The sequence below is a fragment of the Myxine glutinosa genome, chromosome 12, assembly GCF_964187855.1.
Source record: "Myxine glutinosa chromosome 12, kmMyxGlut1.1, whole genome shotgun sequence".
In the NCBI taxonomy this organism is placed as follows: domain Eukaryota; kingdom Metazoa; phylum Chordata; class Myxini; order Myxiniformes; family Myxinidae; genus Myxine; species Myxine glutinosa.
The window spans coordinates 101,388,832-101,402,868 of record NC_136272.1 but is presented as its reverse complement, the minus strand read 5'-3'; positions in this window follow the sequence as shown (position 1 = coordinate 101,402,868).

Here is a 14,037-nt window from a genome sequence, read left to right as displayed (position 1 = left end):
ACAGGATTCAGAGTACCAAGGGCAGAGGATGAGTAAGGTAAATGAAGACGAGATGGGATGAATCTGTGCATGAGAGAGAGAGCAGGTTTTTGTGGAATAATTCCCTACCTAACTGAATTTATATCAGAGGTGGTAGATATAGGAAATCAGTCCTGAAGTGTGAAGGTTGCTTGTAGTTGTTTGTTTGTTTGGTTGTTGTTGGTTGTTGGTAGTTGTTGTTGGTTTGTTTTTGTTGTTGGTTGCCAGTTTGCCTGAGTGAACTGCCAGACTCACTGGCACTGAGGCTGTTCTCTGATAAAGGCTGGAGAGATGTCGATTTTCACAATAACATGACAGTTGGGGTGGAGGAAGAGAAAGATACGTTGGCAGGGAAGTTGATCATCACCAAATCCAGAAGTGAAGATTTGTCATTGACAGAAATCTGGGTGAGAAAGTTTACACATTGAGTCAGTCCCATGGAGTCACAGAAGTCCTTTGCAAAAGTCCTGTGGCTGATGAGAGTGGTATCAACACCCAGCCAATTAGCATTGTGACAATTTAAATCACCACATATGAGGAAGAGAGAGAGTTAGGATGAGTGCTGTCCCTTATCATCTGAGAAGGAGATGTAGATGGGGTGGTCACTGTTTCGCTGCCAGAGTTATTCCAGTGGTTTGGGAGTGAGAAATGGGGTTCTTAAACTTTTGTTGTGTTTTAGCAATGACACCACAATTGTTGCAGTCGATGTTGACATGAAAATGATTGACGTCAGAAACAAAATTGCCGAAATTCTCCTTCAATTACCACCACGTTTAATCACGTGACTACCTAGTAGGTTTGACTTTGTTGAGATTCATTTAATTAATCAAGAAGGTGAAGGTATCAAATTGTTATTACGAGCAAAGGTATTATACAAACATGAGGATAGAAGGAAAAAAGAAAGAACCACCTTTAGAGGCCATTTTTCCCCACAGAGCAGGGGCTGGCCTTGGTCCCCTTTTTGAAGCAATGTTTTATGGCCGGATGCCCTTCCTGCTGCCAACCATATTGGTCGCCTCTTGCAACACACAGGGAATTACCAGTGAACTGGTACTCAATTTGCCGACCTCAGAAGGATGACAGGCTGTGTCAACCCCTTGACGTTAATTCAGCGATCGACCAGGATTCGAACCCAGGATCCTAGGATCCCAAGCCGGCACCCTAACCGCTAAAGCCAAGGACGAGGATGTTAGAAAATAATTGTGAAAAAACAATAAATAAGAACTTTTCTGAAGATGTTGGATACTCAAACATCACCACTCAATATTGGTTAAGAGCTCAAGCTCTGAGATACAATGGCTGATTTAAATAATAAACAAGCTCTCAGGAAGAATAATAAACTAACCCTTATACAGCATCGAGGCTCGTGGAATATCTGTAACATATAGAACGGATATGGCCAAAAAAAAAGAAGAAATTACAAGAGAAAGAGGATGAAACAACAAAAAGCAGGGAAGATTGACGAAATAAAGTGGAGGGCTACATGGAGAAAATAGGGATGTGGACAAAAATTCCAAATCAGGCTAGACACAGCGTAGAGGCGAGTGTGCGACGGGACGTCCAGTTTAACGTCTATCCGAAAGACGGCCCACACACATTGATGAATAACACGTAAGTAAAATAAAATTAAAACAAAATGGACACCCTTAATTAATGTAAATAAATATATTTATTGTTCATTCCCTTGACTGTTAAATAGCACTAATTGGAAGAGGATGCTGAAGGTGGTGATCGTGATGCTGGAGATGAGGCTGATGGGAGACTATTCTGTGGCATACCTGCAGAAGTAGATGGCACTGGCACTGGCTCTGGATCATCTGGATCCTCTGCACGTGAAGTGCTGGCTCCCTTTCTGCCTTCTTGAAAAATCTGTCCAAGGAAGACTGAGCAGATGCCTCTTCTCATCATTAATCATCGTGTAGCAGCTGAGGGCATCGGTGATGGTTCTTGCCACTTTGGTGAACCTATCTTTGTTAGGGTCTTCAGTTGCAAGCCAAGCCATTCTCGATAAGACTAAAAGCTTCAGCCATGCCCTTGATGGTGAACCATTTGGAAATCTCGTCGACCTCCTCATCTCCTCTAGCTTACTCTGACATAATCTGGCCCTTCATTTCAATGAAGTCCTCGTTACTGAGTGGCTGGGAATGGGACTCGTGCAGCTGCTGGACATCATCTGCATTCATCTACAGCTCAAGTTGTCGACCCAACTGGATAATCTTGCCAATCACTTCTTCCTCAGGCTCTCAGGAAGTCATGTACAAGCTGGAGCAGAGTTTGTGGACTTCACCTCGTGCCAGGACTCTGTAATGTTTTTAATGCAACTGTCGATGTTGTAACTCTTCCAATACTCCATCAGGGTTGCAGTATCCTGACCTTCTGTTGCCTGAAATGTTTGAGCATAGCTCATACTCTGATAGTACAGCTTGAAGGAATTTATCACCACCTGATCCATGGCTTGCTTTGAAAAAACATTGCAGAGGGATTTTTTGTTTGTTAAATAAACTGTAAAAACATTTTAATGGGATTTCGTTCGTAAGTACGGGTGTTCGGATGTCGGGAGTTCGCAAGTCAGTGGCTGCCTGTTCAAGCCCTCATTGAGAATGCCTGGTTTAAATTACTATTTTTGGGGAGAATTACTATTTTTTTTTAATAATAAAAAAGCCCTTCAGGTGAATTTCTGGTTTAAAGAGTGATAAACAATCCCTTAGGGAGAATTGCTGGTTTAAAAAATAATAAACAAGCCCTTAGGGAGAATTGCTGGATTAAAGAATAATAAACAATCCCTCAGGGAAAATGGCTGGTTTAAAGAATAATAAACAGGCCCTCAGGGAAAATGGCTGGATTAAGGAGGAATAAACAATCCCTCAGGGAAAATGGCTGGATTAAAGAATAATAAACAAGCCCTTCTGGGAAATTGCTGGATTAAAGAATAATAAACAAGCCCTCAGGGAAAATTGCTGGTTTATAGAATAATAAACAAGCCCTCAGGGAGAATTGCTGGATTAAAGAATAATAAACAAGCCCTCAGGGAAAATTGCTGGATTAAAGAATAATAAACAATCCCTCAGGGGAAATGGCTGGATTAAAGAACGATAACCATCCCTTAGGGAGAATTGCTGGTTTAAATAATAATAAACAAGCCCTGAGGGAAAATGGCTGGATTAAAGAATAATGAACAAGCCCTCAGGGAAAATGGCTGGATTAAAGAATAATAAACAAGCCCTCAGCGAAAATGGCTGGATTAAAGAATAATAAACAAGCCCTCAGGGAAAATGGCTGGATTAAAGAATAATAAACAAGCCCTCAGTGAAAATGGCTGGATTAAAGAATAATAAACAGGCCCTTAGGGAGAATTGCTGGTTTAAAGAATAATAAACAAGCCCTTAGGGAGAATTGCTGGATTAAAGAATAATGAACAAGCCCTCAGGGAAATGGCTGGATTAAAGAATAATAAACAAGCCCTCAGTGAAAATGGCTGAATTAAAGAATAATAAACAGGCCCTTAGGGAGAATTGCTGGTTTAAAGAATAATAAACAAGCCCTTAGGGAGAATTGCTGGATTATAGAATAATAAACAAGCCCTCAGGGAGAATTGCTGGATTAAAGAATAATAAACAAGCCCTGAGGGAGAATTGCTGGTTTAAAGAATAATAAACAAGCCCTTAGGGAGAATGCCTGGTTTAATGAATAGTATACAATCCCTCCAGGAAAATTTCTGATTTAACGAATAATAAACAAGCGCTTAGGGAGAATTGCTAGTTTAAAGAATGAACAAGCCCTCAGGGAAAATTGCTGGATTAAAGAATAATAAACAAGCCCTGAGGGAGAATTGCTGGATTAATGAATAATAAACAAGCCCTCAGAGAAATTGCTGGATTAAAGAATAATAAACAAGACCTGAGGGATAATTGCTGGATTAAAGAATAATAAACAAGCCCTCAGGGAAAATTGCTGGATTAAAGAATAATAAACAAGCCATCTGGGAAAATGGCTGGATTAAGGAGGAATAAACAATCCCTCAGGGAAAATGACTGGATTAAAGAATAATAAACAAGCCCTTCTGGGAAATTGCTGGATTAAAGAATAATAAACAAGCCCTCAGGGGAAATGGCTGGTTTAAAGAATAATAAACAGGCCCTTCTGGGAAATTGCTGGATTAAAGAATAATAAACAAGCCCTCAGGGAAAATTGCTGGTTTATAGAATAATAAACAAGCCCTCAGGGAAAATTGCTGGATTAAAGAATAATAAACAAGCCCTCAGGGAGAATTGCTGGATTAAAGAATAATAAACAATCTCTCAGGGAAAATGGCTGGATTAAAGAATAATAAACAAGCCCTTCTGGGAAATTGCTGGATTAAAGAATAATAAACAAGCCCTCAGGGAAAATTGCTGGTTTATAGAATAAACAAGCCCTCAGGGAAAATTGCTGGATTAAAGAATAATAAACAAGCCCTCAGGGAGAATTGCTGGATTAAAGAATAATAAACAAGCCCTCAGGGAGAATTGCTGGATTAAAGAATAATAAACAAGCCCTCAGGGAAAATTGCTGGTTTATAGAATAATAAACAAGCCCTCAGGGAGAATTGCTGGATTAAAGAATAATAAACAAGCCCTCAGGGAAAATTGCTGGACTAAAGAATAATAAACAATCCTTTATGGAGAATTGCTGGTTTAAAGAATAATAAACAAGCCCTCAGGGAGAATTGCTGGTTTATAGAATAATAAACAAGCCCTCAGGGAGAATTGCTGGATTAAAGAATAAACAAGCCCTCAGGGAAAATTGCTGGTTTAAAGATTAATAAACAAGCCCTCAGGGAAAATTGCTGGTTTATAGAATAATAAACAAGACCTTAGGGATAATTGCTGGATTAAAGAATAATAAACAAGCCCTTCGGGAGAATTGCTGGTTTAAAGAATAATAAACAAGACCTTAGGGATAATTGCTGGATTAAAGAATAATAAACAAGCCCTTCGGGAGAATTGCTGGTTTATAGAATAATAATCAAGACCTTAGGGATAATTGCTGGATTATAGAATACTAAACAAGCCCTCAGGGAAAATTGCTGGACTAAAGAATAATAAACAATCCTTTCGGGAGAATTGCTGGTTTAAAGAATAATAAACAAGACCTTCGGGATAATTGCTGGATTAAAGAATAATAAACAAGCCCTCAGGGAGAATTGCTGGTTTATAGAATAATAAACAAGCCCTCAGGGAGAATTGCTGGATTAAAGAATAAACAAGCCCTCAGGGAAAATTGCTGGTTTAAAGATTAATAAACAAGCCCTCAGGGAAAATTGCTGGTTTATAGAATAATAAACAAGACCTTAGGGATAATTGCTGGATTAAAGAATAATAAACAAGCCCTTCGGGAGAATTGCTGGTTTAAAGAATAATAAACAAGACCTTAGGGATAATTGCTGGATTAAAGAATAATAAACAAGCCCTTCGGGAGAATTGCTGGTTTATAGAATAATAATCAAGACCTTAGGGATAATTGCTGGATTATAGAATACTAAACAAGCCCTCAGGGAAAATTGCTGGACTAAAGAATAATAAACAATCCTTTCGGGAGAATTGCTGGTTTAAAGAATAATAAACAAGACCTTGGGGATAATTGCTGGATTAAAGAATAATAAACAAGCCCTCAGGGAAAATTGCTGGATTAAAGAATAATAAACAATCCTTCAGGGAGAATTGCTGGATTAAAGAATAATAAACAAGCCTTTCGGGAGAATTGCTGGTTTATAGAATAATAAACAAGCCGTCAGGGAGAATTGCTGGATTAAAGAATAATAAACAAGACCTTAGGGATAATTGCTGGATTAAAGAATAATAAACAAGCCCTCAGGTAAAATTGCTGGATTAAAGAATAATAAACAAGCCCTCAGGGAAAATTGCTGGATTAAAGAATAATAAACAAGCCATCTGGGAAAATGGCTGGATTAAGGAGGAATAAACAATCCCTCAGGGAAAATGACTGGATTAAAGAATAATAAACAAGCCCTTCTGGGAAATTGCTGGATTAAAGAATAATAAACAAGCCCTCAGGGGAAATGGCTGGTTTAAAGAATAATAAACAGGCCCTTCTGGGAAATTGCTGGATTAAAGAATAATAAACAAGCCCTCAGGGAAAATTGCTGGTTTATAGAATAAACAAGCCCTCAGGGAAAATTGCTGGATTAAAGAATAATAAACAAGCCCTCAGGGAGAATTGCTGGATTAAAGAATAATAAACAAGCCCTCAGGGAAAATTGCTGGATTAAAGAATAATAAACAATCCTTCAGGGAGAATTGCTGGATTAAAGAATAATAAACAATCCTTCAGGGAGAATTGCTGGTTTAAAGAATAATAAACAAGCCCTCAGGGAGAATTGCTGGATTAAAGAATAATAAACAAGCCCTCAGGGAAAATTGCTGGATTAAAGAATAATAAACAATCCTTCAGGGAGAATTGCTGGATTAAAGAATAATAAACAAGCCTTTCGGGAGAATTGCTGGTTTATAGAATAATAAACAAGCCGTCAGGGAGAATTGCTGGATTAAAGAATAATAAACAAGACCTTAGGGATAATTGCTGGATTAAAGAATAATAAACAAGCCCTCAGGTAAAATTGCTGGATTAAAGAATAATAAACAAGCCCTCAGGGAAAATTGCTGGATTAAAGAATAATAAACAAGCCATCTGGGAAAATGGCTGGATTAAGGAGGAATAAACAATCCCTCAGGGAAAATGACTGGATTAAAGAATAATAAACAAGCCCTTCTGGGAAATTGCTGGATTAAAGAATAATAAACAAGCCCTCAGGGGAAATGGCTGGTTTAAAGAATAATAAACAGGCCCTTCTGGGAAATTGCTGGATTAAAGAATAATAAACAAGCCCTCAGGGAAAATTGCTGGTTTATAGAATAATAAACAAGCCCTCAGGGAAAATTGCTGGATTAAAGAATAATAAACAAGCCCTCAGGGAGAATTGCTGGATTAAAGAATAATAAACAATCTCTCAGGGAAAATGGCTGGATTAAAGAATAATAAACAAGCCCTTCTGGGAAATTGCTGGATTAAAGAATAATAAACAAGCCCTCAGGGAAAATTGCTGGTTTATAGAATAAACAAGCCCTCAGGGAAAATTGCTGGATTAAAGAATAATAAACAAGCCCTCAGGGAGAATTGCTGGATTAAAGAATAATAAACAAGCCCTCAGGGAGAATTGCTGGATTAAAGAATAATAAACAAGCCCTCAGGGAAAATTGCTGGTTTATAGAATAATAAACAAGCCCTCAGGGAGAATTGCTGGATTAAAGAATAATAAACAAGCCCTCAGGGAAAATTGCTGGTTTAAATAATAATAAACAAGACCTTAGGGATAATTGCTGGATTAAAGAATAATAAACAAGCCCTTATGGGAAATTGCTGGATTAAAGAATAATAAACAAGCCCTCAGGGAGAATTGCGGGTTTATAGAATAATAAACAAGCCCTCAGGGAAAATTGCTGGATTAAAGAATAATAAACAAGCCCTCAGGGGAAATTGCTGGATTAAAGAATAATAAACAAGCCCTTATGGGAAATTGCTGGATTAAAGAATAATGAACAAGCCCTTATGGGAAATTGCTGGATTAAAGAATAATAAACAAGCCCTTATGGGAAATTGCTGGATTAAAGAATAATAAACAAGCCCTCAGGGGAAATTGCGGGGTTCTAGAATAATAAACAAGCCCTCAGGGGAAATTGCGGGGTTATAGAATAATAAACAAGCCCTCAGGGGAAATTGCTGGATTAAAGAATAATAAACAAGCCCTTTTGGGAAATTGCTGGATTAAAGAATAATAAACAAGACCTGAGGGATAATTGCTGGATTAAAGAATAATAAACAAGCCCTCAGGGAAAATTGCTGGATTAAAGAATAATAAACAAGCCATCTGGGAAAATGGCTGGATTAAGGAGGAATAAACAATCCCTCAGGGAAAATGACTGGATTAAAGAATAATAAACAAGCCCTTCTGGGAAATTGCTGGATTAAAGAATAATAAACAAGCCCTCAGGGAGAATGGCTGGATTAAGGAGGAATAAACAATCCCTCAGGGAAAATGACTGGATTAAAGAATAATAAACAAGCCCTCAGGGAGAATTGCTGGATTAAAGAATAATAAACAAGCCCTCAGGGAAAATTGCTGGTTTATAGAATAATAAACAAGCCCTCAGGGAAAATTGCTGGATTAAAGAATAATAAACAAGCCCTCAGGGAGAATTGCTGGATTAAAGAATAATAAACAATCTCTCAGGGAAAATGGCTGGATTAAAGAATAATAAACAAGCCCTTCTGGGAAATTGCTGGATTAAAGAATAATAAACAAGCCCTCAGGGAAAATTGCTGGTTTATAGAATAAACAAGCCCTCAGGGAAAATTGCTGGATTAAAGAATAATAAACAAGCCCTCAGGGAGAATTGCTGGATTAAAGAATAATAAACAAGCCCTCAGGGAGAATTGCTGGATTAAAGAATAATAAACAAGCCCTCAGGGAAAATTGCTGGTTTATAGAATAATAAACAAGCCCTCGGGGAGAATTGCTGGATTAAAGAATAATAAACAAGCCCTCAGGGAAAATTGCTGGTTTAAATAATAATAAACAAGACCTTAGGGATAATTGCTGGATTAAAGAATAATAAACAAGCCATCAGGGAAAATTGCTGGTTTAAAGAATAATAAACAAGACCTCAGGGAGAATTGCTGGATTGAAGAATAATAAATAAGCCCTCAGGGAAAATTGCTGGTTTATAGAATAATAAACAAGCCCTCAGGGAGAATTGCTGGATTAAAGAATAATAAACAAGCCCTCAGGGAAAATTGCTGGTTTATAGAACAACAAACAAGCCCTCAGGGAGAATTGCTGGATTAAAGAATAATAAATAAGCCCTCAGGGAAAATTGCTGGTTTATAGAATAATAAACAAGCCCTCAGGGAGAATTGCTGGTTTAAAGAAAAATAAACAAGCCCTCAGGGAAAATTGCTGCATTAAAGATTAATAAACAAGCCCAAAGGGAGAATTGCTGGTTTATTGAATAATAAACAAGCCCGAAGGGAGAATTGCTGGATTAAAGAATAATAAACAAGCCCTCAGGGAAAATTGCTGGTTTATAGAATAATAAACAAGCCCTCTGGGAGAATTGCTGGATTAAAGAATAATAAACAAGCCCTCAGGGAAAATTGCTGGTTTAAATAATAATAAACAAGACCTTAGGGATAATTGCTGGATTAAAGAATAATAAACAAGCCCTCAGGGAAAATTGCTGGATTAAAGAATAATAAACAAGCCCTCAGGGAAAATTGCTGGTTTATAGAATAAACAAGCCCTCAGGGAAAATTGCTGGATTAAAGAATAATAAACAAGCCCTCAGGGAGAATTGCTGGATTAAAGAATAAACAAGCCCTCAGGGAGAATTGCTGGATTAAAGAATAATAAACAAGCCCTCAGGGAGAATTGCTGGATTAAAGAATAATAAACAAGCCCTTCTGGGAAATTGCTGGATTAAAGAATAATAAACAAGCCCTTCTGGGAAATTGCTGGATTAAAGAATAATAAACAAGCCCTCAGGGAAAATTGCTGGTTTATAGAATAAACAAGCCCTCAGGGAAAATTGCTGGATTAAAGAATAATAAACAAGCCCTCAGGGAGAATTGCTGGATTAAAGAATAATAAACAAGCCCTCAGGGAGAATTGCTGGATTAAAGAATAATAAACAAGCCCTCAGGGAAAATTGCTGGTTTATAGAATAATAAACAAGCCCTCGGGGAGAATTGCTGGATTAAAGAATAATAAACAAGCCCTCAGGGAAAATTGCTGGTTTAAAGAATAATAAACAAGACCTCAGGGAGAATTGCTGGATTGAAGAATAATAAATAAGCCCTCAGGGAAAATTGCTGGTTTATAGAATAATAAACAAGCCATCAGGGAAAATTGCTGGTTTAAAGAATAATAAACAAGACCTCAGGGAGAATTGCTGGACTAAAGAATAATAAATAAGCCCTCAGGGGAAATTGCTGGTTTATAGAATAATAAACAAGCCCTCAGGGAGAATTGCTGGATTAAAGAATAATAAACAAGCCCTCAGGGAAAATTGCTGGTTTTTAGAACAACAAACAAGCCCTCAGGGAGAATTGCTGGATTAAGGAATAATAAATAAGCCCTCTGGGAAAATTGCTGGTTTATAGAATAATAAACAAGCCCTCAGGGAGAATTGCTGGTTTAAAGAACAATAAACAAGCCCTCAGGGAAAATTGCTGCATTAAAGAATAATAAATAAGCCCTCAGGGAAAATTGCTGGTTTATAGAATAATAAACAAGCCATCAGGGAAAATTGCTGGTTTAAAGAATAATAAACAAGACCTCAGGGAGAATTGCTGGATTAAAGAATAATAAATAAGCCCTCAGGGGAAATTGCTGGTTTATAGAATAATAAACAAGCCCTCAGGGAGAATTGCTGGATTAAAGAATAATAAACAAGCCCTCAGGGAAAATTGCTGGTTTTTAGAACAACAAACAAGCCCTCAGGGAGAATTGCTGGTTTAAAGAACAATAAACAAGCCCTCAGGGAAAATTGCTGCATTAAAGATTAATAAACAAGCCCTAAGGGAGAATTGCTGGTTTATTGAATAATAAACAAGCCCTCAGGGCGAATTGCTGGATTAAAGAATAATAAACAAGCCCTCAGGGAAAATTGCTGGTTTAAATAATAATAAACAAGACCTTAGGGATAATTGCTGGATTAAAGAATAATAAACAAGCCCTCAGGGAAAATTGCTGGATTAAAGAATAATAAACAAGCCCTCAGGGAGAATTGCTGGTTTATAGAAAAATTAACAAGCCCTCAGGGAGAATTGCTGGTTTATAGAAAAATTAACAAGCCCTCAGAGGAAGGCTTGTTTATTATTCTGGATTAAAGAATAATAAAGAATAATAAATAAATTCTGGATTAAATAATAAAAGAATAAGATTAAAGAATAATTTCCCTTACGGGAAATTGCTAGATTAAAGAATAATAAACAAGCCCTTACGGGAAATTGCTGGATTAAAGAATAATAAACAAGCCCTTATGGGAAATTGCTGGATTAAAGAATAATAAACAAGCCCTCAGGGAGAATTGCGGGTTTATAGAATAATAAACAAGCCCTCAGGGAAAATTGCTGGATTAAAGAATAATAAACAAGCCCCCAGGGGAAATTGCTGGATTAAAGAATAATAAACAAGCCCTTATGGGAAATTGCTGGATTAAAGAATAATGAACAAGCCCTTATGGGAAATTGCTGGATTAAAGAATAATAAACAAGCCCTTATGGGAAATTGCTGGATTAAAGAATAATAAACAAGCCCTCAGGGGAAATTGCGGGGTTATAGAATAATAAACAAGCCCTCAGGGGAAATTGCAGGGTTATAGAATAATAAACAAGCCCTCAGGGGAAATTGCTGGATTAAAGAATAATAAACAAGCCCTTCTGGGAAATTGCTGGATTAAAGAATAATAAACAAGCCCTCAGGGAGAATTGCTGGATTAAAGAATAATAAACAAGCCCTCAGGGAGAATTGCTGGATTAAAGAATAATAAACAAGCCCTCAGGGAGAATTGCTGGATTAAAGAATAATAAACAAGCCCTCAGGGAAAATTGCTGGTCTATAGAATAATAAACAAGCCCTCGGGGAGAATTGCTGGATTAAAGAATAATAAACAAGCCCTCAGGGAAAATTGCTGGTTTAAATAATAATAAACAAGACCTTAGGGATAATTGCTGGATTAAAGAATAATAAACAAGCCATCAGGGAAAATTGCTGGTTTAAAGAATAATAAACAAGACCTCAGGGAGAATTGCTGGATTAAAGAATAATAAATAAGCCCTCAGGGAAAATTGCTGGTTTATAGAATAATAAACAAGCCATCAGGGAAAATTGCTGGTTTAAAGAATAATAAACAAGACCTCAGGGAGAATTGCTGGATTAAAGAATAATAAATAAGCCCTCAGGGGAAATTGCTGGTTTATAGAATAATAAACAAGCCCTCAGGGAGAATTGCTGGATTAAAGAATAATAAACAAGCCCTCAGGGAAAATTGCTGGTTTTTAGAACAACAAACAAGCCCTCAGGGAGAATTGCTGGATTAAAGAATAATAAATAAGCCCTCTGGGAAAATTGCTGGTTTATAGAATAATAAACAAGCCCTCAGGGAGAATTGCTGGTTTAAAGAACAATAAACAAGCCCTCAGGGAAAATTGCTGCATTAAAGAATAATAAATAAGCCCTCAGGGAAAATTGCTGGTTTATAGAATAATAAACAAGCCATCAGGGAAAATTGCTGGTTTAAAGAATAATAAACAAGACCTCAGGGAGAATTGCTGGATTAAAGAATAATAAATAAGCCCTCAGGGGAAATTGCTGGTTTATAGAATAATAAACAAGCCCTCAGGGAGAATTGCTGGATTAAAGAATAATAAACAAGCCCTCAGGGAAAATTGCTGGTTTTTAGAACAACAAACAAGCCCTCAGGGAGAATTGCTGGATTAAAGAATAATAAATAAGCCCTCTGGGAAAATTGCTGGTTTATAGAATAATAAACAAGCCCTCAGGGAGAATTGCTGGTTTAAAGAACAATAAACAAGCCCTCAGGGAAAATTGCTGCATTAAAGATTAATAAACAAGCCCTAAGGGAGAATTGCTGGTTTATTGAATAATAAACAAGCCCTCAGGGAGAATTGCTGGATTAAAGAATAATAAACAAGCCCTCAGGGAAAATTGCTGGTTTATAGAATAATAAACAAGCCCTCGGGGAGAATTGCTGGATTAAAGAATAATAAACAAGCCCTCAGGGAAAATTGCTGGTTTAAATAATAATAAACAAGACCTTAGGGATAATTTTTTTTTTTTTTTTTTTTTTTTTTTGTATACAATATCGAGGCTCGTGAAAGAGCGAACATTAATCACACAGAAAGACAAACCGACACATAAAACATATAACATAGGGAGCGGTAGACAAGATGGGGAGAGAGGGGGAAGGACACAAACACAACATTTGAGAGCAGGGACCGAGAGACATGGAGACATCGAGAGATCTGAGAGAGGGCGAGGGCTTTGGGGGGGGGGGCGTGGGAAGGGGGCAGTGGGAGAGGTATAAAACATATGGACACTGCCAGGACTTCCAGGAAAGAAGTTGGAATTTCAAACAAGGTGGATCTGGGGTGAATTAGCGGGGGTAGAAAAGATCAAGGTTTTGGATGGGGGAAGATAAGAGATGGTGGTGAACAGCTGTTTTAAAGACCTGGAGGGAGGAGTGGGATTGAAGGGAGTGAGGGAGTTTGTTCCAGAGGCGGGAGAAAAGAGGAATGAAAGAGTGAAGGTGAGCGGAGAGCCGAGATTTCGGCAGTTTAACCATCAGAGGGTTGCTGGCAGATCTTGTGCGACCTGTAGGAATATTTGGGGGACAGAGCACAGAGAGAGCTGGGGGTGCAAGGCCGGAGAGGAGTCGGTAGAAGACAGAAAGACCACCTACCTGCCTGCGGTGAGTGAGTGAAAGGCCCTCAGAGATAGCTTCATCGCGGGAGATTCCAATAATTCTGAAAGCTTTGGTTTCAACAGCGTGAAGCCGAGCTAGGTGTGAGGCAGGAGCACCGGCCCATAGGGGAGAACAGTATTCCATTGAGCTGCGGATGAAAGCCTTGTATGTGGTGAGGAGCTCAGGTGTGCCGAGGAAGGACTTCGCACGACGGAGGATGCCCAGTCGGCGACTGGCTTTGGAGGCCAGCTTGGAAATGTGGTTTTCCCAAGAAAGATCATGGCAGATAGTGAGACCCAAAATCTTGAGCGACAGAACTTCTTGGAGAGGATTGTTGAGAAAGTAGATGGGAGGGTTGTCCAGTCGATCTTTTCGGAGAGACATAGTAAGAGTGTGAGATTTGTCAGGATTGAAAGACATGTTCCACTTGTTTGACCAGTCTGTGATTTTGTCCAGGTCTTCAGAGAGTGAGGAGGCA